Genomic DNA, 23816 nt, shown 5'->3' with positions numbered 1-23816 from the left:
TCATCCAGTAGACCCTCCTTTGAGGTTTCTTTTATAAGGTTTTTTAGATCGTCCCAATGAGGTGGCATCACACTACCATCAAAAGACTATCATGTGTCCATAGTCACATAGTGCCACCTAAAACACTTGAAACATTGAGATGGTTTCCCATGCTAGTCATGGGAAACGAAAGCTTAAGAGTCCACATAAGCCTAGTATAACAACAAGAGATACAAAGTAGTTTGTGCGTAGCAATGGCTGAAATTCTATTCCCACAGGAACATTTCACTGTGCGTGTTGAAGAAACATTCAAGAATGTCAGGATGTAGGCATGTATGGGACAAATAAGCAACATTTCACTCGTAGTAAAATAACTCATTCTATTAAATCGGTGGAAAGGTTTGCACTAGAGAAATTGCATATCAAAAAAGGGCTTTGAGTTATCATCGCACGTTTAAAGGAAATGAGCTCTGATTTACTTCAATATAATGAAATTAAGTCAAATTCAGTAAGAAAATGTATAACTTCCACAAACTATTATTAAATAGAAATGGCTAAAGTTACAAATACCCAACTGTCACAACTTTTCATAATGTTCATATTAATGCACGTTTTTCAAATGTTATACTACCAAATTAGTTATTCATATGTCATAAACTATAGTCTCTGGTATCATGTTCTAAAATATAAAACTTGTACTTTATTGCTACACCATTTTGAACTGACTTTTCTATCTGGTGCACACTGACAAGAAGCATCATAAACACTAGGTCACTTTGCTTAACATCAAAACTTCATCAATATACATTAATAAGCAATATGTACATAAGAAAATCATTAGTGCAACTTTGTTTATATGTATTAGTTTTATTTTATATGTGTGTTTTCTTAATCTCATATTTAAAAGCAAGCTTTAACGGTGCTTCTACTACGCTTGTCCTAATTTCAGGTGTCACTGTTTCTAATATGTGCAGCGTATACTTTCAACTGTTCATGTCTTCTGTGTATAAACATGTCGTGTAATATGTTTTTAAAGTTGTGTTGCATCAAGCCCCCCTATGATGGCGAATCAAGCCACCATGTTATCTACCACATCAGATCTAGTCACAGATTATGGGTGTGTTGTCTTTAACCTCTTTCTTCCACTATCATCTAAGACCTTTATCTCATCATAAGATTTGCATTCTGCATCCTGCATTTCAAGATTAGCCCTTGTCCTTTTTATTTCATGATGTTTACTCTTTTGTTATCTACAAAATGTAATTGATACTATCAGCAGCATTATAACAAAGAGATCACCACGACAGGTCTCAAGATGGAAATCACTAATCTATTTCTCAAGTTCCCAACCAGCTGGTAGCATTCTATAATCACTTACTAATGGTTTACTAATGGTTTGCCAGCAGTTGCGACTCCTAGTGCGAGTGCTGCAGGGTGGTGGGGTGGGGCATGGGAGTAGCAGGGTGGGGGGTAGTAAACCGTCATACGACCGGCTGGAGTTAAGTACATAAATAAAATGAATTACATTGCACGCGCTGCAACGCCATTTGCGTTGCAGCGCGCAATGTAATTCACAACTCTGTGAAGGCAGTCATACAATTGCCATCCCGGGGTACCTGATATGACACGTGTGTCAACCTCTGAAGTGGCTTTGCTGTCAAGGAAACACTTAGAATCCACTGCTTGCAATGGACCACAATTCCTAAGGAATGCGAGGGCTTCCTTTTGGGTAGTTAAAAGATTCATGTTGTGAATTACTGAGATTCTCTCCTAACACACTTTCATCGCTCCTTTCGCAATGCGATGTCATAAGTGCAGGACTTCAGTTTTGCAAAACTATAACTTGATGGGGATACTTTATGTCCATTTTCTGAGAGGTGATTCAACAAGACAATTAAGTCAGTTTTGCAAGCTTCTCTCGTAGTTAATGCCACCTATAGATCATCAACATATTGAACCAACACTGAGTGATTCAGCATTTTAAGAGATTCAAGATTCCTTTGAGTATCTGATTTAATATTGAGGGGCTTCCTGTATATCCCTGTGGGACTTGGCACCATGGCAAAACATGAATGTTGAAACTGAAAGTGAATGAAAATTGGCTGTCTTCAAGCAATGGAATCGAAAAGAAGGCCTGGCACAAGTGAATGACTGAGAAGCATTTGGCTTCACATGCACTCTGAACTAAAACAACAACTTGATTTGGTACCACAGGACAACACAACTTGGGCAAATCCTGCACAATGCAATACTTGCAATGTGTCTTCTGCAAATTCATGATAGGAGAATTACATGGACTCCCCCTTATCCCTTTCAGGTTCTTCGCTCAAGCTTTTAGTCAATCCTAGGAGTAATTCTGGCAATAGCATCTGTAAACACATTTTATGACAGGATTCTCAGAAACTCTGCATTTGGTATAATCGTGATTCAGACTGGGTCGACACCTTTGATTAGTCTAATATAACTTTACCTGTAAAGTCCTAGACTTCAGGCAGCACAGTGTCTCTAAATCCAATAGGCAAATCTTCACTCATCAGGAGAGGATACATCCCCATTGTCTGACTTCTGTTGGGAAAGTTTGAAAACAACATCTTAATCATTTGTATGGCATTCAATTCCTCTGGGTGTGCAATAAATTGAACAAGTCAATTTACAAGTTAAATCCCATCCAAGCAGATTCACAGGATTTGTGTTGTCACTTTTTTAACTGTCACTGGTTCTGAAACTGGTGTAGACAACTTTTTGTTAGTAACTCCTCTAACTTGGATACGTTCTCCTAAGAAGGGTGAGTTTGGATCCTCTGCTGTCCGTACCACTTTGGTCTACCTCTAGAGCTGTGCCAAGCACGCAGCCCTCCTCCCCGCTCAGGCACCATCATGCTAATGGGTCCTGGTCACTGTCATTTAATTTAATAAAATATTGCTGTGCTACATTCTGATTTTGGTAAGAATTTTGATTTTCGTTTTGCCTTTGTATATGAACATTCTGTTGTTGCATAGGAGCTTGGGGGATTTGCCTTTGCTCTAAGACATTAGAATTCTGCATTCTCTATCCTTGCATCTGCTGAGTCTGTCCCATATTGTTCCCTCGAGACTGTGCATAAGACACGTTCTGGATCTGGTTTCCAATATTATTCAAAACAGACTAACACTCATGTTACCAATGTGCAAGCTTGCAGCACACAAGCCAAGCACTTGTCTTTTTCAAAAGCAAAACCCTAATACCTGTTCTAGGATCCACGGGATTAACACAACCTCTACCTCGCAACGGGAGATAATGCTGTTAAAACCCATTAACACCCTGCATCATGAGCGGCTGATTGTAACCTCTCTGTGTCTGTCTGTGTTCTTAAAACTCATCTGATTCTTTCCTTTCTGCATTGCTTTTATCTGGGCAATTTCTCTTTGAGTTTATTGTGTCTCAAGCGAATATCATCTCCCCAAATTTTGCAAAACTCAAAATTCCATCCACTGAGTTACTCTGCCAACAGAGTATTTGTTGTTCATTCATGTTAGAAATCTCAGGTCTCAAACCCATAACATCTAGGTAAACAAATTGTCCCACATCTTTCTCAGCAATAGAGTCTGATCCACTATACTGTTTGAAAACCTGTGCTAAGCTATCATAAAAGCCATGTACTGATTCTTTCAGTTCTTGATTCAGCCTGTCAATCTGCAACTAATCAATTTCATTCAGGGATATTTCTGTCTTTAGGTGGGTTATCACATTTTGGTAATTTCTCCTTACTTCTGGAGATGGTGAACTTGTTCTAGGACCCCTTACTGATTCTCCCTTTGGCCAATCCATACTAATCTTACATTCAGCCCACAAATCTACTAGAACAACAATTTCAAATCAAGCATTCAGAGAAATTCTCAAAACCTTTGAAATTTTTACAAATTGTTTAACTTGCCTGTACCATTCCACTGACGACTTTTCTCTCAATTTAGGATAATTGTAAATTACATCATATCCTGTCTACTGCATGGTACATGGACATAACTTTCTCTAGGTACTTTTCTTATAGATAGTAATTGTACTTCCCTTATTCCACCACCAGAAAGATCATGTGGTGACTGCACTCTAGCTCGCTTCTTTCCTTCTTTTTCGACCATCGGTCTTCTCACATTTCTCTTTCTTCCCATTTTCTAATTAGTTCCATCAGCTCTTTTATCTGTAATTTATTTGCTGGTGCTCTCATGTTTTCAACGGCTTTGTCAGAAAAGTCCATCCTGCTAGATTTTCGCAAAATCTTTACATTTCGAACATCTATACCATATTCCTGAGCCAATTCATAAAATCCCTAATAAGTTACATTTGCTCATCACATAACATTTTTATATAGAAACAAAAGTTTATCATCTTGGCAGGTCTCTAATCTTGATGGACGAAATATTTCCCGAATCATTTCTTCTAATTCAACATTTAATCAGGTCACATCCATGAGCGGTGTAATTGTCTGAATTGAACTTTGAGCTTAACTTGGACCTGCATCAAAATCTGAAGTATTGACTTGACTACAAACTAAAGGTTGAGATGGAACTGTATTTATAGTTGAATCTGGAAGTGAAACTGGAACCACTGCAGAATTCTGATTATTGGGGTTAATGTACCCTTTAAGCCATTCTTAAAGTTCTTGGGGAGGGGTCCCTGATTGCAATCCTGTATTATTTAAATGTAAGCATCCATTAGTAAAAATTTGCACTCATTTATTCGAACTGAAATAACCATTGGCACAGTCATAGAAAAGTATAAAAATTCACACGAGGAAGTCGACTGGGTTTGAAACAAGAAAAATGTGGAAACCTCTTCACCATCCCATGCATCACTTCAACATGTGTCCGCAGCAGCAGCATGATACGTCAGAATCGGATCTATTGGTGTGTGATTTAGTGACTTTACAGTCAAATCTGAAGAGCTTCAATGTACTGTGTTTAATCCAGTAGGTACAGTCAAACTGTGAATCATATTTATCTGACTAGTTAAGGGGTACAATAGCTCCAATGGTAACAGGTACAGTGAAGGCAGCTGGAGTATTTGAATAATTCAGATTTATCGGAGCTGACATTTCTGTTCTCCCTCTCACAGGATAAATAGGCATTGGTTCCTTTGGTATTTCAGGCATTAAGGGAGCATTCGGTCCCTCAGGTGTACTCATTTGCATCGTGTCTCTATCCGGCAATTTATTATAAATAAAGTCACTCAAAAGTTTGTCATCTATGTCACTCTCTTATCTCTCTTTATCAATGTTGTCTGTAAATGCTTCTTGTTATCCTTTCTCTTGTCCCCTACTTCACCAACCACTTTCAATACCGGTTACAATCATGTCCCCTGTATTATATCTGCTCTCCACATTTCTGTTGTGCAAGCCATCTAGCTTCTGCATAATAATCCATAGATCTCCTACACATTCCTTGGTATTTCTCTCTATCTTTCTCTTGCACAATGTTCTCCCAGGTATGAAAAGCCTTAAGAACTGTGGGTTTAACAGGCTTTTTTATTTTGTATATTTACTTTTTCTAAAATCCTCAAATTAAATATCCCATAACAAGGGAACTGTAATTCTTCATCCTTCTCAGTAAGAGTATACTTAAAACCAAACCAAAAGACAAAGGTGTAATTCTTTGTCTGTCATGACACTGTTTCCTGGAATACCCTCGGTTGGTACCTCTACCTTCGTTATGGCAAACGTAGTCTCATCTTTCTTACAAATGTCTGTAATGACTGGAAAAATGAAATCTTTATTGAGATCTGTATTCACTATTTCTGTAAATCCAAGAAATACTATTCTCCAACAGTTCTCCTGGTCGGCATCCTCAACCAATGAAAGCCGACTCTTAGGACGTAGTTACCAATCCCAGCACTACTTTACACAAACTGACCAATCACAGCGTAACACACTGTGACATCAAACTCACTCCTGGCAGAAGCTCACCCTCCTTCACAATTTCTCCCGAATTGCAATACAATGCAAGCAAGAAAAAAACTGTCTACTCCACTTAAGGATATCAGTACTCACAAGGTAAGTAAACTTTCTATACTCTTTCACCACAATGAAACCATGACCAGTGGGATTTCACCCTTAAATGATACAACTGTACCAATTATTTATCACTAACACACAAATGAGAACACTTACCAATGTGTTGTTGATGATGCCTCATGATCAACATCACAAACCAGCAGACAACTTACTCAGTGTCTTCTACACTGAGAAAACCCGTAGGTAAATATCTTGAGATCTTAGGCCACAATGGACCCGTTTGCAATTTTAACTTTGCACTAAAGCATCACACTCATACATAGCCTTTGACCATTTCTCTCCACTTAATACCACAATTGAGATGATAAAAACATTCTTGGAAACCTACTAAGCTAGGTGAGTTATTTCTCACAAATTAAATCCTGGAAAAATAGTATTCCCACTTCTCCATATATTAACAAACCCTCCAAATGTACATTAAGGGCTGTGCACCCAAAAAGATTTTGGATTCTCTTTACCTTTGGTTCACACAGCAAAATCCCTAGGTTTAATAAAAGATCGAAAAAGTTCCATCTCTGCATATTATATTAAACTGAGAAAAGGAACAGAAATCCAGGTCCATCTTCTAAACAAACTGAAGCCATGCTGCTAGTAGAGTGCGATTACTCAGCCATAAGGGTATCAGGGCACTGACTGCAGATCTGTTGCTAGGCACTGTGGTTGAGTCGAAGAGCCAGGTCTTAAGATCCTCCTGAATTGGAGGAGTGATGATGATTGCCTTGGGGGAGAGGCAGGGTGTTCCTGGTCTTTGCGGTGAAGTAGGAGAAGGATCTTTCTCCGGCCGTGGTCTTGTGGACACTTGGGATGGTGGCTAGGGCCAGTTGAGCAGAGCAGAAGTCTCTGGTGGGTGCATGGAGTGAGAGGCATTGTTTGAGGTTTGCAGTTCCCATGTTGTGTAGGGCTTTGTAGGTGTGTGTGAGGAGCTTGAAAGTGATCCTTACGTTGACTTGGAGCCAGTGGAGGTCCCCCTCAGGTGGCTGGTGATTTGGCTGCAGAGGGGGATGTTGATGATGAGTCTGGCGGAGGTGTTCTGGATGCTTTGCAGTTTCTTGAGGAGCTTCCGGGTGATGCCGGTGTAGAGTGCATTACTGTAGTTGATTCTGCTGCTTCTGAGTGCATGGGTGACCATCTTTCGGCACTGGATGGGGATCCACTTGAAGATCTTTTGGAGCAGGCATAGCATGAGGAAGCAGTAAAGGCAACAGTCTTCTCTCACTTAGACGAAGGGCAATGCTATTATCACAAGTCTACCCAATAATTTAGCTCTTGTCAAAACCATGTTTTATACAATGGCATGACTAGTGAGTTTGGAAGATCAAACCAGATAATCTCTAGCTTGAGAGACCTCACCTGGCAACCCTTGGAGACCAGATTACAGTTCAATACATGATGCCATTCCCCTTGGATTCTCCAGCTGCTTAAAATATAAATAGCTTTTATCAGGAAGTGAGAGTAATACTAGGACCTAATCCTGTGTTGCATTAGAGAGATCCCTAAGGCAAAGAAGACTTAAACAAATAATTAAGATCTAACAAGTCCCTACTCGTGTTTAGGAAAAATACCACCTTTTTCAAAATGCGCCTGTAAACTTTCTAAAAACCTTTGTATATCTAGCTTTTACCTTCACAGAAGTCTTCATCTTCAGCCTACCTTCATCCTTTCATTCTGGCCTTTCTTTGGACTTATCCTGTCAGTACTTCCAAACTGCAGTTCTGTTGTATATCCTGTTCACTATAAATCACTCTCCAATCTGTATAAGGCTAGGTCCTTGCAGTATTAATACATTAAATAAATAAATGAAAATATAAAGAGTCTCTGATCAACAGTCTGTCACAACTCTTCCGGCGTAATCCTTGTGAGGAATTTCAGTTTAGTTAAGGGGTGTGAATACCCACTTTAAGTAATAATCACAACCCTTGTTATGGTGAAACACATAAACCAGTGAGCAACCCTCTGGTAGCTATGGCACAGGGCAGACAGGCTTAGAGGCAATGTGTAACATATTTATGGAGAACCAAACAGTTACAAAGTCAAAACACAACACAAACATAATTACAAACCAATTTATAAAAATAGAAAATATTTTATTATATTAAAATGACAACAAAACATCAAAAAGCTAATAAAGGAAACACGAGTTATGCATTTTAAAAATTTACCTCTAAAAATATCTCCCAAAAACTTTACGGGCCAAATGCAGTCATCTGATTGTGCCTAACTGGTCCCTAGGTGCAGGTTAAGGCCACTTAGATTGAGAACTGGTCAGATAGAAAATCCAGGTTCAACCCAGTTAGCTGTTTTACCTTTGGATTTAGGGTCTGGTTAGTTCATGATGATGGCGTATCCTTGATGCCAAGAGTATGGTCTGCCTTACAAATTAAGATGTGGATGGTCCTTTTGTTTAATCACAGTGGAGACTATTCCATCTCTACCGTGATTAAATCCCTCTGACAGGTCTGTACATTAAAGTCCATCAGAGGCAAATCTGTAATTTAACCCACCTAATTTAGATGGGCGGAATTAGAGGGCAGTTTTCACGGGGAACATCACTTACAACGCATTTATTACAACGTACTACCATTACATCGCAACCATTGCAACGCAAACCATTACAACGCATTGCGCTGGGGGGCGCTCTAGGATAGGGAATATATTTAATTTACTATCCAACACCTTCCCTACTATCCACGGGGACTGGTGTTGGAATAGTAAATTAAATAATTCACTATCCAGCGCCTAAAAGCTCTATGCGTTGTAGTGGTATGCGATGTAAAAATCGCGTTGTAACAGCAGGCGTTGTAATAGCCTGCGTTGTAGTGACACCAATCCGTTTTCACTACCTGTCACCACCAGGAAAACCTTAGCAGTAAGGGGCAGTGAAAACTACTAAATGCTCCCCTCGCTATCAGTGAGGACTCTAATGGTGAGGGGACTCTTTCCTTTTTAAAAATACAAAATAAAACAGTTTCGTGCAGGGCTTCATCCTGTTGACGGAGAAGTGCAGCAAACTTCACAAAGCATTGATAGGAACTGCCAGAACAAGAAATGACCACCTGCTTGGCAGTCCTTTCTCATTTTGATGGGTGCTACCTCCATCAGGGTGGTGGAGTAATGTTCTCTATTGCCCCGATGGACAGATGGGCTACCTGCCAACATCAAAATCAGGGTCTTAATCTCTGAAATGGAAATTGAAAAAATCTTCAGTGGCGCAAGGCAGCAGGTTACACATTGGAAAAGGTCCCAGAGAAGTTGTTGACTTTTGGAGGGAAAGCACCATGTGGAGAAATTTGGACATAGTTAAATTTTTATGCTGCTTTTGATTTTTTCAGTGCAACAAGGGTGCAGGATGTAGCCCAACAGGGATTCAGAAGGCTGTATTCCATCTCCATGAAACCCTGCTGAAAAGGAGTTTGTGATGTGGAAAAGCTGTACTGGGTAGCAACCTGAATCTTTGGCCAAAGAAAACACATCTTTGTTGGAGCCAAAGCGTTTCAAAGCTTCAGGTTTTTGGAGATGACAGGAGGAATACACTTTGACATCAGCCATGGGTCCAGGACTTTAGGAACAGCACTTGGTGACCAAGACTCACTGAAGCACATGCCAGTAGTAGGGTCCTTGGCAGATCCAGTGACTGGTCATTTAAGCAGTAGCCGAAAAGGCCTGCTTGTAGCGTGTTGTCTGCCTGTAGATTGAACAGGAGATAGCCTTATGACCATTGGAGTCCAAGTCTTTGTCGTAGGTACAAAAGGGAAATTAGGACGGGAATTATCTCAGGTACCAGACTGCAGGCCCAATCCTTTTCTGTTAATCACAGGTCTGACAAGTGTCCAGAGGAGGGCATTGGGATTGGGGATGTCCTGACTCTAGCCTGTTGCTGATGGAAACTCCTGGCTTTCCTAACCAATGCGGTAAAAGTTACCAGGGCTAAGCTTACTCAATTTGCAGCATTTCATGTATGCCCTGTGGCAAACAGTCCCAGCTAATACCAACATGGAAGCTCCCCTCCCTCTGAGATTGGTGCCTGCCTGGAAGGGAGGACAAAGGAAAGAGGCAGGCCTGGTGTCAGCTAACATTTGCTTATGACAGTGGAGGTGTTTCTGAAGTTATTCTACTTCCTGGACCCAGAAAACAGGGCATCCGGTCAAGAAGAGATAACACCTTCTCACAGCTAATAGCATTTTAGCGTGCACTGGTAACTAGTTCACACCTTATCAAGGGGGCTATTCAGCAGCTAGGTGTCAGCTGCCCAGCCCAATAGGTCTCCATGGGCTATAGGCAGGAACGAGCTAACTTTCTAAACATTTTCCAAAATATTCATTATAAATCCAACTTCACCAGTGTATTGCCCTGGTTATAAATATTTCAAAAAGTCCAAGAATGAAATTTGCAGGGATTTCCTATTTGTAGATAACATTACTAAATCTAATATTGTATCCCTGTGCTTTCCTAGCACATTGATTGCCTTGCTACAGTGAAAACAGATTTCAGGTTTTTTCCCACTGCATGGTCATGTGCAGCATCAAGTGTTTACATGTCATGCTTTCAAATCCCATACACCCTGCCTTCTGTGTAATAAGGCCTACTTAGGAGTGACTTATTAATATTTAACAGGAATGATTAAACTGGCTAAAATTATAGGCCTGCTGTCATGTTTGCACTGTCACCGTAATGGCAAAATGAAGGAAGGGCCTGATTAGGGTCACCCGGGTCACTCACGACCACTTCTCAGCCTTCCGTACCAAATGAAGGGTTGGTCAGACAGTAGAGAATACAAACCAATATTAATTTATTCAAAGTACACTAAGAGTGGAGCCCTATCTGCTAAGTCACAATGAGTGCTGCAGAGGGACTGACATAAACAAGCACCCACTTGCCAGGCCCTAAATTTCCCTTTTATTACATATTAGTCACACCTAAGGGAGGCCCAAAGTACCCCTATGGGCAGGGTGTGGTGTATGTGAAAAGCAGGACATGCCCTGGTTTATGTGGCATGTCCTGATAGGGAACTACTACAAATTTTGTTTCTTCACAATTGCACAGCTACCTGTTCCCATAGGGTAGAATGGGTAGTTTGCTTATAACATCTCATAAGTATAACTTCCCCTGGGAACAAGGTAAGAAAATATAGTTTAGTATGCCTGAACTCAGAATGTTAAAATGCATCTTTTAGTGAGGGGGAGTTTCACACTCTGTGTTTGAAAATACAACCTTCAGAAAATAGGTATTTTCTTGCTTATCCATATTGTGTGCCTCTGCTCAGATGTGTATTGACTGTCTGGCTTTGGAGTGACAGGGGCTGGGGATGTGCAGTGGCTCCAGAGAGTCTTAATGAATCAGGGCTGGGATGAATAGACCTGGGTTGCATGTAAAGTAGGGGAGGAGAGTTCCTTCCACTTTAATGGGCCTGGGCTGCCTTCCACAGTTCTGTCTTCACCTCCTGCCAGAAAGCTGCACCAGAGAGGAAAAAACAGGTTTTGACTTAGCACATGGCATCTCTGCCACCAGAGAACAAAGGATGTTGTAGTATAACTATTGTAGACCAGACCCCAGAACTTCAGATCATCCCTGAAATTCAAGAGGACCCTTTGCCAAGGAGAAGAGCTGGAGATACTGAGGAGAAGTACTGCCCCTTTTCTGTGTGCTGTGTGGGGTTGGCCTGCAGTTGCTGTTTCTGCCACGGAAAGGAGACAGACTTTGCTATTTGCTGTGTCCACTGCTTGAAGGATGTCTCCAAGGGCCTTTGTGTGCTGGCCTCCTGTTCTGAAGTATCAGGGACACAACAACTTCACCCCCAGCTCCCCTGAACTCTGCTGTTTTGAGTTGTGACCTGCCAAGAAGTGCCTTAGCCAGCTTTAGACCTCTGGAGGTTCTTGCTGCTGCTTGGGAGCTGAAAGAAAGAAGAAACTTAAAGAACTGAAAAAAATCGACGCATCCCTCTTCTTGCGGCTGTTTTTCTGACGCATCTCCGCGGTGCGAGAAGAATTTCCATGCATTGCCATGCCGCTGCAAAAAACGATGCAGCACCTATCCCTGCTGCGAGAATTGACGCATCAAGTAACACGGATGAATAACACCGATGCAGCACCACTCGATGCTGCTGCACCGACCACTGGCGCATTCCGGATTTCCACACATCACACCTGTGTGGCCAGTTTTCCTAATGCATCGCTGGGGGACCAGACGGTCATAAAGAATTGACGCACCACTCCCCATACAGACCGAATTTAACGCAACTCTTCCTCTGCGTCCAGCAGAACTGTTGCATCGCCTCCCCAAGGTCTCAGGAGTTAACACATCTCTTTATTTCCGACTCTGCGACTGTTTAGCTTTGTGAATTGTGACGCAACCTCGGGTACTTTGTGTAAAAGTCATGCATCTATAGGTGACCTTGGTACAAATTCTTGAAACATTTTGAAAGTCATATTTTTAACTGTGTATGTTGGATTTTTGTCGTTTTGGTCTTGTTTAGTTTAGATAAAGATATATTTTGTTTCTAAACTGGTGTTGTGTCCTTTTGTGATATTATCACTGTGTTACTGTGTGTGTTGGTACAAATAATTTGCACGTTGCCTTTGGGAAAAGCCTGTCTGCTCGTGCCAAGCTACCGAGGGGGTGAGCAGGAGTTAACTATAGTGTGTTTCCCCCTTACCCTGACTAGAAGCAAGGGTCCCTACTTGGACACAGGTACCTACCTCTGCCAACCAGAGACCCCAATTTCTAACAGTCACCCTTTCTTCAGAGCATTTAAGAAAGAAGTGAAGGGCTGACTCCCATATCTAGCCCATCACAGTGGAATGACCATGCAATTCATGATGAAAAAAAAGAATTTCAGTTGTATTTTGTAGCTATAGATTAGTATTTAGGGGTATAGTGAATATTAAAGAGAATAGTGGCCACTAGGAAGGCAGACATCCTAATGTCCCAACCAAAGACAGCCAGACAATTGCTCTTCAGAGGCGATGTTGCAGACAAGTTACAGAAGGCCTCCTGGGATCAACCAACCATGACAACACAGGATTTTACTCTGGAGACATTCATGAAAGATTTGATATCCGTTTAGTTATCAGTTTAAATGGTTCATGCCACAACAAAAACATGGAATTAAATCCTCTTTATAAAAAACAACACAGATCTTTCAACTCAGTGGCAATGGAAGATAGGATATTCTCTACTATACAGAAATTGGTGCACTCAAAATACTGAGAGCAAGATCAATATATTGTGCACCAAAAGATGACTGAGATAGAAGTTAGAACTGTAAGAGACAATAACTGATTCTCTGGAAACCCTAACAGAGCGGAAAAGGATAATGTGATTGACTGCCAACCCTGCTTTTTCCCGTAACTCACTAAACCGTCTCTAGAACTCCAAGAAGGGATTTTAAAGACCAGCAGAATATGACTCACAACTAGAAATACAGAAAGTAGGCCCCTGGGTCTCAGTATGAAGAATAAGTGCTGGAGTATCTCTTTTACAGGATGGTTTCCCTCAGTCACACAAAGGTGACATGCTTCATCATAGGGTAACCTCCTCGCACTGCAAACCTGGTTGCAGTGTGGTCTACAACCCCCCTCTCAGCAAGAGAGGAGCTCCTGGATGTTTTGTTTGTAAAGTGATGGAGAAATTGTAAAACCTGTAGATGAGCTGGGTGTGTTGAGTGGGTGAGAAGTAAAAGTGTATGTGAGCTAAAACTGGCTCTCAGGTGTGCCAGGCAAATTTTATTAGGTCACCCTGAGGTCAGGATAGTAGGCTATGAGAAGGTGTTCTTCAGCCTGGCATAGAACAATAATACAAGGTTTGCAGTGCGATCTTACCCTATGATTAAGCATGCTACCTTCTTGTGGGTTTGGGAAACCGTCCTGTAACTCTTTTTTTCATTCTGCAACCCAGATGCAAACATAAATGCCAATATGCAGCATACTCAAATGGACATTTTTCAATATACTCATCAAACAGGAATACACCTGCCTACTGCAGTCACTGAATCTATTTGTGTTGGTTTCTTAGTTCATAGTGAGGGTACATGTCTTCTCAGAACAGGTCTTCAGTGGTGGGGGAAGGACTCTGGGCTCAGCGGGCCACAAAACAACATCTCCCAGCTCCCATAGTGGCAGGAGAGGCCATCTCAGCCCCGATTAGGACCAGGAGGTGCTTATCTTCTTTGCAGCACTCCCACAGTGCAAGAAAGACTCTGGCCTCAGCAGTCCACAAGAGCACATGTCCCAGTTTCCGTAGCAGCATGGGAGGCCATCCCAGCCCTGATTCATGCCAGGAGGCACTTATCTTCTTTGCAGCATCCCCAGAGGATTTCTTGTTCCAAGAAGCACACTAAAAAGCCTTCTGGAGATAAAACTTTGAAAGTAATAAAAAATGTAATAGAAGAGGTTGAATCTATATTTAAACCTACTCAGACTTCTCTCGATTCTGAAAGAAATAGGAAACCCCTGTTAAAAATGTTTGAAAAAAGAAAAGGGAAAATAATGAGGGCAAGCTATTGGAAGGTCAACCCATTCTCCTTCCAAGTTTCTGTAATGTGAGTGCCCCGAAGGAACCTCCACAGAATGAGCCAGCGAGTGACTCTGCTTCCTCAAGATTTCCACCTGATATTCAGTTCCATTGTGAGAACCGCTTTGCTACTATAACTGATAATGACCCAGAACCAATTAGTAACATTATACCACAGGGGGTGCCCACCAATTAGGATGTTGATTGATGCTTTAATATCGGAATTGAAGGAGCTCAGAGAACAGGTGAAGCTCTTAATATCTCAAGTTTCTTAACTTATTCCTCTTCTTCAAATGTCCTTGGTGATTCCTATGAATAAAAGTATTGGGCAATTTGGCCTATTCTGCAGATGTAATTACAAAACAAGAAAAGAGTGCCCAAACAGGAGTAGTAGTGTCCAGCACAGAGACAGGAAAAGTCAAATCAACCTGAATAGGAATTTCCCAGGGATTTCTTGTAAGCCCTCACTCACCACCCTGGGTGGTGACATGCTTCATCATTGGGCCCACCAGGAGAGACCGAATGCCTCCCAGGTGTGCTGCGACGCCAGGTTACTGCGGAGCGAGTTTTTATTTGTGACAAAGTGTGCAAAAAAGTGAGTTTAAAAAATACCAGACAGCTTTTCCAAACAAAAAAACTTTATTCCGTGGTTAGCTGGGTATTGGTTAAAAGTATGTGTAGGGAAATGTACCAACTAATGTGTTGGGTGTTTTCCCCTTTTAAATTACATATTATAATATTTATAATTATAATATTAACATATTATTGTCTATAGAAGAGATTGCCCCATATAGGTTACTTCTTGCTGAACTAATGCACCCAAATATATATTGTAAAATTCCTTGCCTACGTTTTATTAAGAAAACGACATTTCAACTTGATCTAGCCTTCTTAGGAAAATTTCCCTGGTGATGCTGCCTCTATTTCAAGATCCATGTTTGAAGATAATCTAAAATTCCTGCTAAGGGATGAGGAATAAAGAAAATGCAACCAGGAAAGCTGCACAGACAGCTTTTTAGATGTCAAAACAGTCCCATTGTTTGAGACTTTTTTAGATAAGATCACTTGCCCTTTTAGCAAGTAGCTGTTTATGCGTTTTATATATGGTGCACTACCCATTAACAGTTTCGTCATATGCTGGGTGTCAAATTATTGCACTAGTACTTAATTCCCCACTTGCAATTTAGAGAAGGAAGCCTTACTTAATGTCTTCTTCTTTTGCAAACCCTATGTTTCTCCTCACATGAAGTGGATTAAACCTATGTGCAGTTTGCTAGGCATAATAAGAATGGAACATGCATTGAGTATAAGGAGGACGGACACTGATGAGCAGATCTATATCATTGAACCTAAGTTATTATCCTCTTCTTGAATCAACCACAATAAGGTCCTTGCACTAAGGCCTAACCATGTTATAGTATGATTACAATGGACATTTATGAAATCCTGTACTGAAATGCTGTTTTGCGCTTATCATAATTATGACTTTTTTAAAATGGTATAGGCACACTCTGGTTGCTGGCACAATTATCCGGTTGCTGCTAAAGATTTGCACTTGAAATCCTTCCATTTTAATATGATTACCTGCATACTATATCATATGGTAATGAACTTTAAGCTTACTGATGAACTTGTATATTGATAGATATATATATATATATATATATATATATATATATATATATCATGTACTGTTAAATGTTATTTTAATATTGTGTATTGGCTTTATTGCTTATTTTCTTCTATGAGGTTGTGTGTTTGTACAATGAATGTGGTTTCAAGGATCTTTGAATACGAAATAAACTCATTTGTAGTTGAATTGCATGTGGTGGGTATTATTCCTCTTAGGAGGCGGATGTTTCTTAGTCCATAGTCGGGCTATTGTGTCAAAGAGTCTTGAGATATAGAGGTTTTATTGGTCAAACTATCTCCTAATAGTGTGACTTTTAAGAGTGAACAATCTAACACTGTAACAGATTTAATTAGGACATTCCTTTTTCACAATTTTGGAGTGTAATTGTGTTGTGGATTTCACTAAGATTCCAATTAAATAGAATGTAGAAGGCGTGGTTGCTGATTTACTCTCTGGGGATTTTCAAACCAGTTTTCTTGGTAGGGCATGAGTGTCGGACACCTTAAAGGGAGTGGTGAGTAGAATACAATTGGAGCAGAAGACCTAGTAAAAGTTATAGTAGCGTGGAGGAGTCCAGATGTTTAAGAAGTCCATCTTTAAAACATGTTAGTGCACTCCTGTCGAACAATAGCAAAATGGAATTTACAAATAACTTTATGATATTGAAATTATGCATTTTCTAAGGCTATCTCTTGTAGTAAATCTCCAGAGTGTAATATCTGAATCAAAAACACACAGTTAGTAACAACTTATGTGTTCTATTATTTGTTGACCTGATGAAGGGCATAGCACTGATGTGCTGGCTGAAACAGTACTGTAACCGACGAATGACAAATTAAATCTGCTGCAATTTTAGATGACTGATTCTGGAAACTGCTGGCTGAAACAGTGCTGTATTCATAGGTAATGACAAATTAATATGTTTCAATTTTAGATTACTGATTAGGGCAACCCAAACTGTTAGGATTTAATTTCCAGTATACAACCTATTGTACTGAATAATTATGTTGAGAAACGAGGATGGCTATACATAAATGAAACTGTAAAAAGATAACTCTACATGCGACAGGGCGGCGATGGATATAACAGAACTTGGATATAATATGAACTCTGCAAAAATGTAAAGATCATGCATTATTAATTATCCTGTGAGAGAATAAGAAATACAACCTGAAGTGGGATATTATTCATGTGATTTGGCTGCTCCGTGGTCGTCAATATTTATTGCATGCTTAAGACAACATGAACAACTCGGATTTATTAGCTGATACTAGATCACTTTTACATTTACATCAAACAAATTATGGGCAAAATGTACTGAGGTGAGATTGTTTCTGAACACTACTGATTTAGAACCTTGCCGTCATGCTGCACCTCGACTAATGTACTAATAAGTTGTAGAACACAATGCCCTTTCACAGAGAGTCACAACGGCTTTTAGTTCATTAATATATGAGTTAGGAATTCTTTTGCGACTCCCTTTGTATTGGCGGTGAAAGTAGGATTTACGCCTGTGAAGAACGTCCTATCTGTATTGATGCATTCACATTCCCTGAATGTCAACATCTTTTTTACAGCTGCCCCTATCCCTTAAAGGGATATGGTCTTCGTCCCAAAATTTTTTTAAGCATTCATGAATGACATGAAGAGGAAATATAGCTTTCATCTGGAGCACTGGCTGCTCCTGCCAATGCCGTAAAATACAATTCACAAAGTGGAATCTGTCCCTGGTGGACAGCTTCCACTTTGTGAATGTTTTACCACCCCTTTTAGGCTCCCATGAAAGATTAATTGATTGCTACCAAAACTGAACTTGCAAACCATAGATACATTGCAATCTGGCTTGCCAAGTAGAAGGGGTGCTAAATGCATGCATCCTTTTTATTGTAATTCGCCATTTCACTGATTTTATCATCACCACAATGTCGTTTTATACTTCCGGCCGTTGTTTCTACAGTTCATATCTCTGCAGAATGTTTTGTTTGCATGACAAGGCCCCAGTATGTGCCTGTCCTAATAAAAAACTTAAGCAATACTGTCATGCACTATCTATTATGTACATTCTTCTTCAGCAGTTGCTACAAATGCTCATGCACAATTCATGTCATTAGTATTCATGTCAATGTTAAATCTCTATACTCCAGAGGCATTTAGGAGCTATGTTAGCCTGATGTTTTATTTGTCTTTGGGATGCTAAGTTAGTGCGTGAATTGTTATTCGTTTCTCCCCCATATTACTATTCAATGTATTTTGTGTGAAATGAAACATTTTCTAACACTGTCTCTTTTGATTAATATTGAATGGACTGTGAGAAAAAAGAAATATGATGTGTTACAGTCTAAGTGCCATTGTAAATTGGTACCTGTTTTTAGGTCTCGACCTTCGCAAGGCGCATGCGTTGCAAGGGAAAATACTTTTTCCGATCGCTTAGGCTTTTCATCCAAGCACGTGCATGCGTTCCATTGCCATCAATGGCAACGCGAGCATGTCCGGAGATTCACTCGTGGGAGCGCGCCACCATCTGGCTGCAATTATCGCTTCCACGGGTGAATCACCGCGCCCGCCCCCTCCTCTCCCCCCCGCCGCGCGTGTTTGTTGCTTGTTGATCCTGTGACTGATGCCTGTTGAACAAGAGACTGTTTTCTAAAATGAGTACCGATGCCTAGCACTCTGGCGTTTGTCACGATTTGTTATACTGTCCACGTTGCTTTCATACACTAGCGGTTCACTAGGTGGTCCTGCACCACTACCTGTATCGGTTGTCTTTTTTTAATAATGGAAAACTACACCCCTAAATATGTGCGTATGTTGAGATTTCGATGTTGAATCCGCATTGCCTGTTTTGATCAACGACTTCATTAGCTGTGAGTGTGCATTATAGTTTTAGAACAGAATATTGCACCCCTACGGCTTGTTCAGGCACACATGTCAGTCATCTAACGCAGGGCTTTGCTTACCTACAAGCACTAACCCAGATCAGACAAAAAGCTTGTTTATACTTGTGCACATTGTGGGAGTCGCATCATTTAACCACGTTGACTCGCTATGCTTATACACATTGAGTGAGTCACATAGTTAAACCAGGTGACTTTCATACTTGTGCACACTCCCCGCAGGTCCAAACACATGAGGCGTGTACAGAATGAGATGCGATGGTGCTCTGCACAGCTCCGTCCTGGCTGAAGTGCTATTCACCTGACCTTCAAGCAGTTTGGGCCTGTTGATTGTACAACTCTTGTGCACATCCTTGTTGCACTTTTAGAGATGTTGCAGCACTGTACGGCTGGCCGTTTACTCACAGCGTCTCGCAAGCCACAGGTGCGTATATTTATTGATAAGGGATAGAAGTATAAACAACTGAATCTGGGATGTGTCCTATTGGACCGCAGCGCCGAGCGCAGGCCAGGCGCTATGTGAGATGCGCGCTCCTGTGGTGCAGCGCGAGTGCACAGGCTCCTCTTAGACATTCAAGTTTTCAGTGGCACGAGGCACAGCACAGCACTGTACATAACAATGGTACCTGCAGCATTTATACAAATAGAAAGTATTGTGCAAAAACACGCCGGGCTGTGCACCTGCAGGCACATACATGCTGTATGGCGCGTGATGGTTCTTTGCACAACACCAAGAGCACAAGACAGGCTGGTGTGCATTGGCCGTATAAGTGAACCTTCTACAGACACCACCAACACGCGCACTGTAGCGGTGCACCAGAGCACGCATAAAGCGCTTTCATCTGCACTGAGCACGTGGGTATGTGAAGCGCTATATTCATAGTACACAGAGTGCTCAATAAATCTGTGGTGTTTGCTTTCACCCCATGTTCACAGACACACATGCATACATTTGACGAATGCGCAGATGGTTGGTGGAAGGGAGTTCTTTTTTTTCCCTACGCCAGTTTTGCCACAGAAGATGGTTTCGAATATTCTGCCTTGTCAAATGGGGATTTTTTTTTCTAGCAGGTTTGCAAGTCAGATTGTTGCCAGGCTGGGGGAGGGCAGGGGGGTGGGGGAGAGGTGTCAGCGGAGAAGCGTTTCACCCGGAAGTCATGAGAGGTCCTGGGTAAATAATGGCACTATGGCAGTTGTGAGCATTCGTACGACAAAAGTGGCCGGTGGTTTTAATACATTCCCGAAAGTTTCTTGGCGCTATGTAAAAAAAAAAAAAGAACTGCAGCAGAGTATAAGGAAAAACATAACATTTAAAATTGAGAGACTTTGAGTAAAGTCAAAAGGCCTGAATATTCCCTTGATGGACAAACAGATTTCTCATTGGTTTCCCGAGTAGTTCCGCTTTTGTACGTCAGAAGCAGAAGTGGGGAGGACACAAGAGCACAGCAGATAATCGGCTCTTCTTTGAAAGGCTATTTAAGTGGGTGGGCGGTGCAGGTTGTGATCCCAGTGCCCTCCCTGACTCATCGTGCCTCCCACAGAAGGCCTTCACTTTCAGAACAAAACTGGCCACTTGGAGGATAAACAGGGCCCTCCCGGCCCTGAGTCCTGACTTAAATTCCCCCAAAGTAGTAATTCTGGCGTTAACTCTAGGTAACTTTTGAGAGGTGCTGCTTGGATGTCTCCCACACACATGTATGCCAAGACCTGGAGTAAAGTGCACATTTCACCCCGCGTGGATGAGGCCACGAGCCGAAAGCAGGTTGACCTCTGATCTTTATTCGCTTTGGGGGTTCCAGGCCTGTTGCACATCACAGCGTTGTGTCAAGGAAGCTGCGAAAAGCATTTGTAGCAAATAGTGGCACAATATTTAGAATTCTCAGGGTCACCGGAGCCAGTTTGTAGCTAGTTCATTGATCCACTCACCTGGGCTCCCCAAACTCCCTGCACCTCAGTTTTCGCTCTCTTTCTGCTGAACTGAGATCTGCATGTACCTGGAGTGCAAGCACCACCCCTGTGAAGAACCACAGGTGAGGGCTGGGTTCATAAACCCTTTTTTGGGGCGAGTTAAACAGACAGCGCAAGCTGCCTGGGAGTATGTAGGGCTGGGCGGAGTTCCGTAAGTTTCACTCCATCAAATTTAGTGGAGTTACATAAAAAACTCGGTGAGATTTTTCAGAGCTCTGCTAGAAACTATGCAGCTCGCACTGATATTTAGTGCTGCTATGGCGAGCAGTGCTGCAAAATCAGCATGAACGGCACCATGCGTTGCACGAGAGTGTGTGATCAATCGAGTTGATTTTGATGCTGTCGAGTAGAAAATCTACTCGAGCTGCAGTAAATCTATTTGAGAAGCAGCCCTCTGACCGAGACGGTCCACAACCACCCACGTTAGTAAATTGCACTACTGAATGCCAAACTCATTTGTGCTCGCCAACTTGCATTTTCTCGAGGCTCATGGGAAAAAAATTTGTCCCTGTGGCGATTGGTGGAATTTGTCCAGAACTCTGCTTTGAAGAGTAATGTAGAATGACCACATTTCCACCAGTTCCGCAGTCAGAAGGAAACATTGAACCCATGTCTAGCTCACAGACTGTCTATTCTTTACCACTGGCTGGCTTTATTGTTAATGTCATGTGCTTGCTTCTTAATGGATAGATTTCGTTGCCCTAGTTTGTCCCGCCCCTGGAACGTATCCTTTTTACTTTTACTCCGATTCGGCTGGCTTCTATCCTTTCACTCCTCTGCTCACTTCTAGGGAACAAAAGACAAAAATGTGAAAAAGAGGGTTCTAGGGGAGTTGAAGTTTTTAGACCTACTTGTATCTTGTCCCCCAACTAAACTACTTGAAACAACACAGAAGATACCAAGGGTCTTGATAGAAAGAGAATCACTACCTATTTTTGGTATGTAGACTCATCAATACCTATTGGTTATTTTCGTGACATAGGAGAGAAAGAAGATGCTCTTGGTTCAAGAGAAGAAACCCATCAGCCCACCAGTCGGCGGAGCCTCATCATCTGGGTTTTTAAAGGAATGATGTCCACTAGTCATTCCCTCAGTGTATCTGGTGAGGATGGCTAGTATTGGATCATCATATAGAAAAAACCTTTCAAAGAGAAGATGAGTATCATACAGGCTGATTGGGTAGGTTGCAGTGCTCAAAAAAAAAGTTTGTGAAACAAAAGTGGTGACAAAATGTTAAAAATGCCTGTTTTGATGTCTAGAGAACAAGTTTAATAGGAGTGACCATCAGAACGGCATATCTAAAAGCAAAGTGAATATAGTATTTAAGAAATATAACTATTTATTATAGATGTAAAATGGTCGACATGTTTCAGCCCATCCGGGCTTTCATCAGGACCTACGATGTACACTACTGCAACATTTATCACAAACAGTGATAAAAACAAAAGATTGTGTAGACCTACCAATTGTGTGGTCTTCTAATCCAGGAACTCTCCTATGAGACATGACAAAAACAAGAAAATATATGCATAGCACAATATCAATTTCAAAGATTTCATGACATGTACATTCACTGTATTGTACTAGATGTGTCCACATATATATCAAATCCACTCACCCATCACTGTAGGGAGGAACGGCCTCACCTTGCCTGGCACTCGCTCAAGTCAAAGAGGCCACGCACTGAATAGAAAAAAGATTTTTTTTTTTATTTCCTATTTAACTAATGTACCTGAGAAACAAAGGAATGAAGGCAGTCTGGGCAGAGAAGCAGGTAGATGGAATTTTGAATGGAGACTCCCAAATACATTATCAAACTTTTAGTTCTTTGCAGCCTTTGTTCAGAAAACCTGTTTTCAATTTTGCAAGGAGTGGCTGCCATGTGTTTTGTATAGCGCCTCTCCACAAAATGAACCTATTTCTAACTAGAACCAGGTCATAAGAACTAAGGTGTAGTACCATCAAGAATACTAAGACTACTGCACGCAGCACTCACTTACCTGTCCGTCGTTACCTCGGTCTGGAACTGAGCCGAGGGGAAGGTAGTGAGGCTACGTGCAGTTCGAGGTTAAAAAAGTACATGGCGGACCTAGTTGGGAACTTGCTTATCGTATTAGCCCTCTTATAATAGGCTCGTAAATGTGAAATTACTGCCTACGTTCGCAGGTTAGACGTTGTTCTGTCTAAATTGAAACCGCTATGATGATTGGACAACAATCGCGGAACCGGAAACAAAACAGATTCCGGTCTCCGCTGTGTGCACCTAGGGTGCGACGGAGTCGTTTCCTATAGGTCGAATATTTTCGCCGGAAACAAAACAAACGGTGTAACCGGGAGCCTCTGAAACTATGATGTTACGGACTTGACTGGTGAAAAAATCAAAGGGCTGAGAACCCCCTGTCTGATGCATATGTCTCCTGAGCGCACACATTGAATGAGCGCGTCATGTCAAACAAAAAATATAATGTAGTCAGCAAAGTTGAACGGATGTCGGTCAACACCTGAGAATTTTCTATTGCTGAAAGAGGAGGAGGGCAGAGGTGCAGAGAGGAGCGTCTGAAGCCGCAGCGCTGCCGATCTGACAGAATCCTTGTTCGTTCCAGCTCTTATGTAAACAGTGGAGCACACCAAATAAATACATTGGTTAAGAAACATTGGCGTTGGTTCTGTTACTTACATGCAGCATGTTTCGAGTGAAAGACAGTTTCTGGAAAAAACTCTCATTGTTTGCAAAACTACTATTTATAGGTTACAAATACGTGTATTCTAATATATTTCAGCGATGTCCTCCGTT

General features: G+C 41.4%; 1 protein-coding gene and 1 long non-coding RNA gene across 2 annotated transcripts in view; one reads left to right on the top strand and one right to left on the bottom strand.

The window, feature by feature from the left end:
• Positions 1-23816, top strand: part of GLRA3 (glycine receptor alpha 3) — a 670994-nt gene that overhangs the window by 299475 nt on the left and 347703 nt on the right. The gene's annotated exons all lie outside the window — the stretch shown is intronic.
• On the bottom strand, positions 2433-22708 carry LOC147728682 (uncharacterized). The gene is made up of 3 exons (XR_015309568.1): positions 22641-22708; positions 22486-22517; positions 2433-2544 (listed from the first exon to the last, which is right to left on the bottom strand). It is a non-coding gene; the product is annotated as an uncharacterized LOC147728682 (long non-coding RNA).

Source organism: Lissotriton vulgaris, chromosome 3_1 (genome assembly GCF_964263255.1).
Source record: "Lissotriton vulgaris chromosome 3_1, aLisVul1.2, whole genome shotgun sequence".
NCBI lineage: Eukaryota > Metazoa > Chordata > Amphibia > Caudata > Salamandridae > Lissotriton > Lissotriton vulgaris.
The sequence above is the reverse complement of the archived record's forward strand: the minus strand, read 5'-3'. Positions and strand labels throughout refer to the sequence as shown.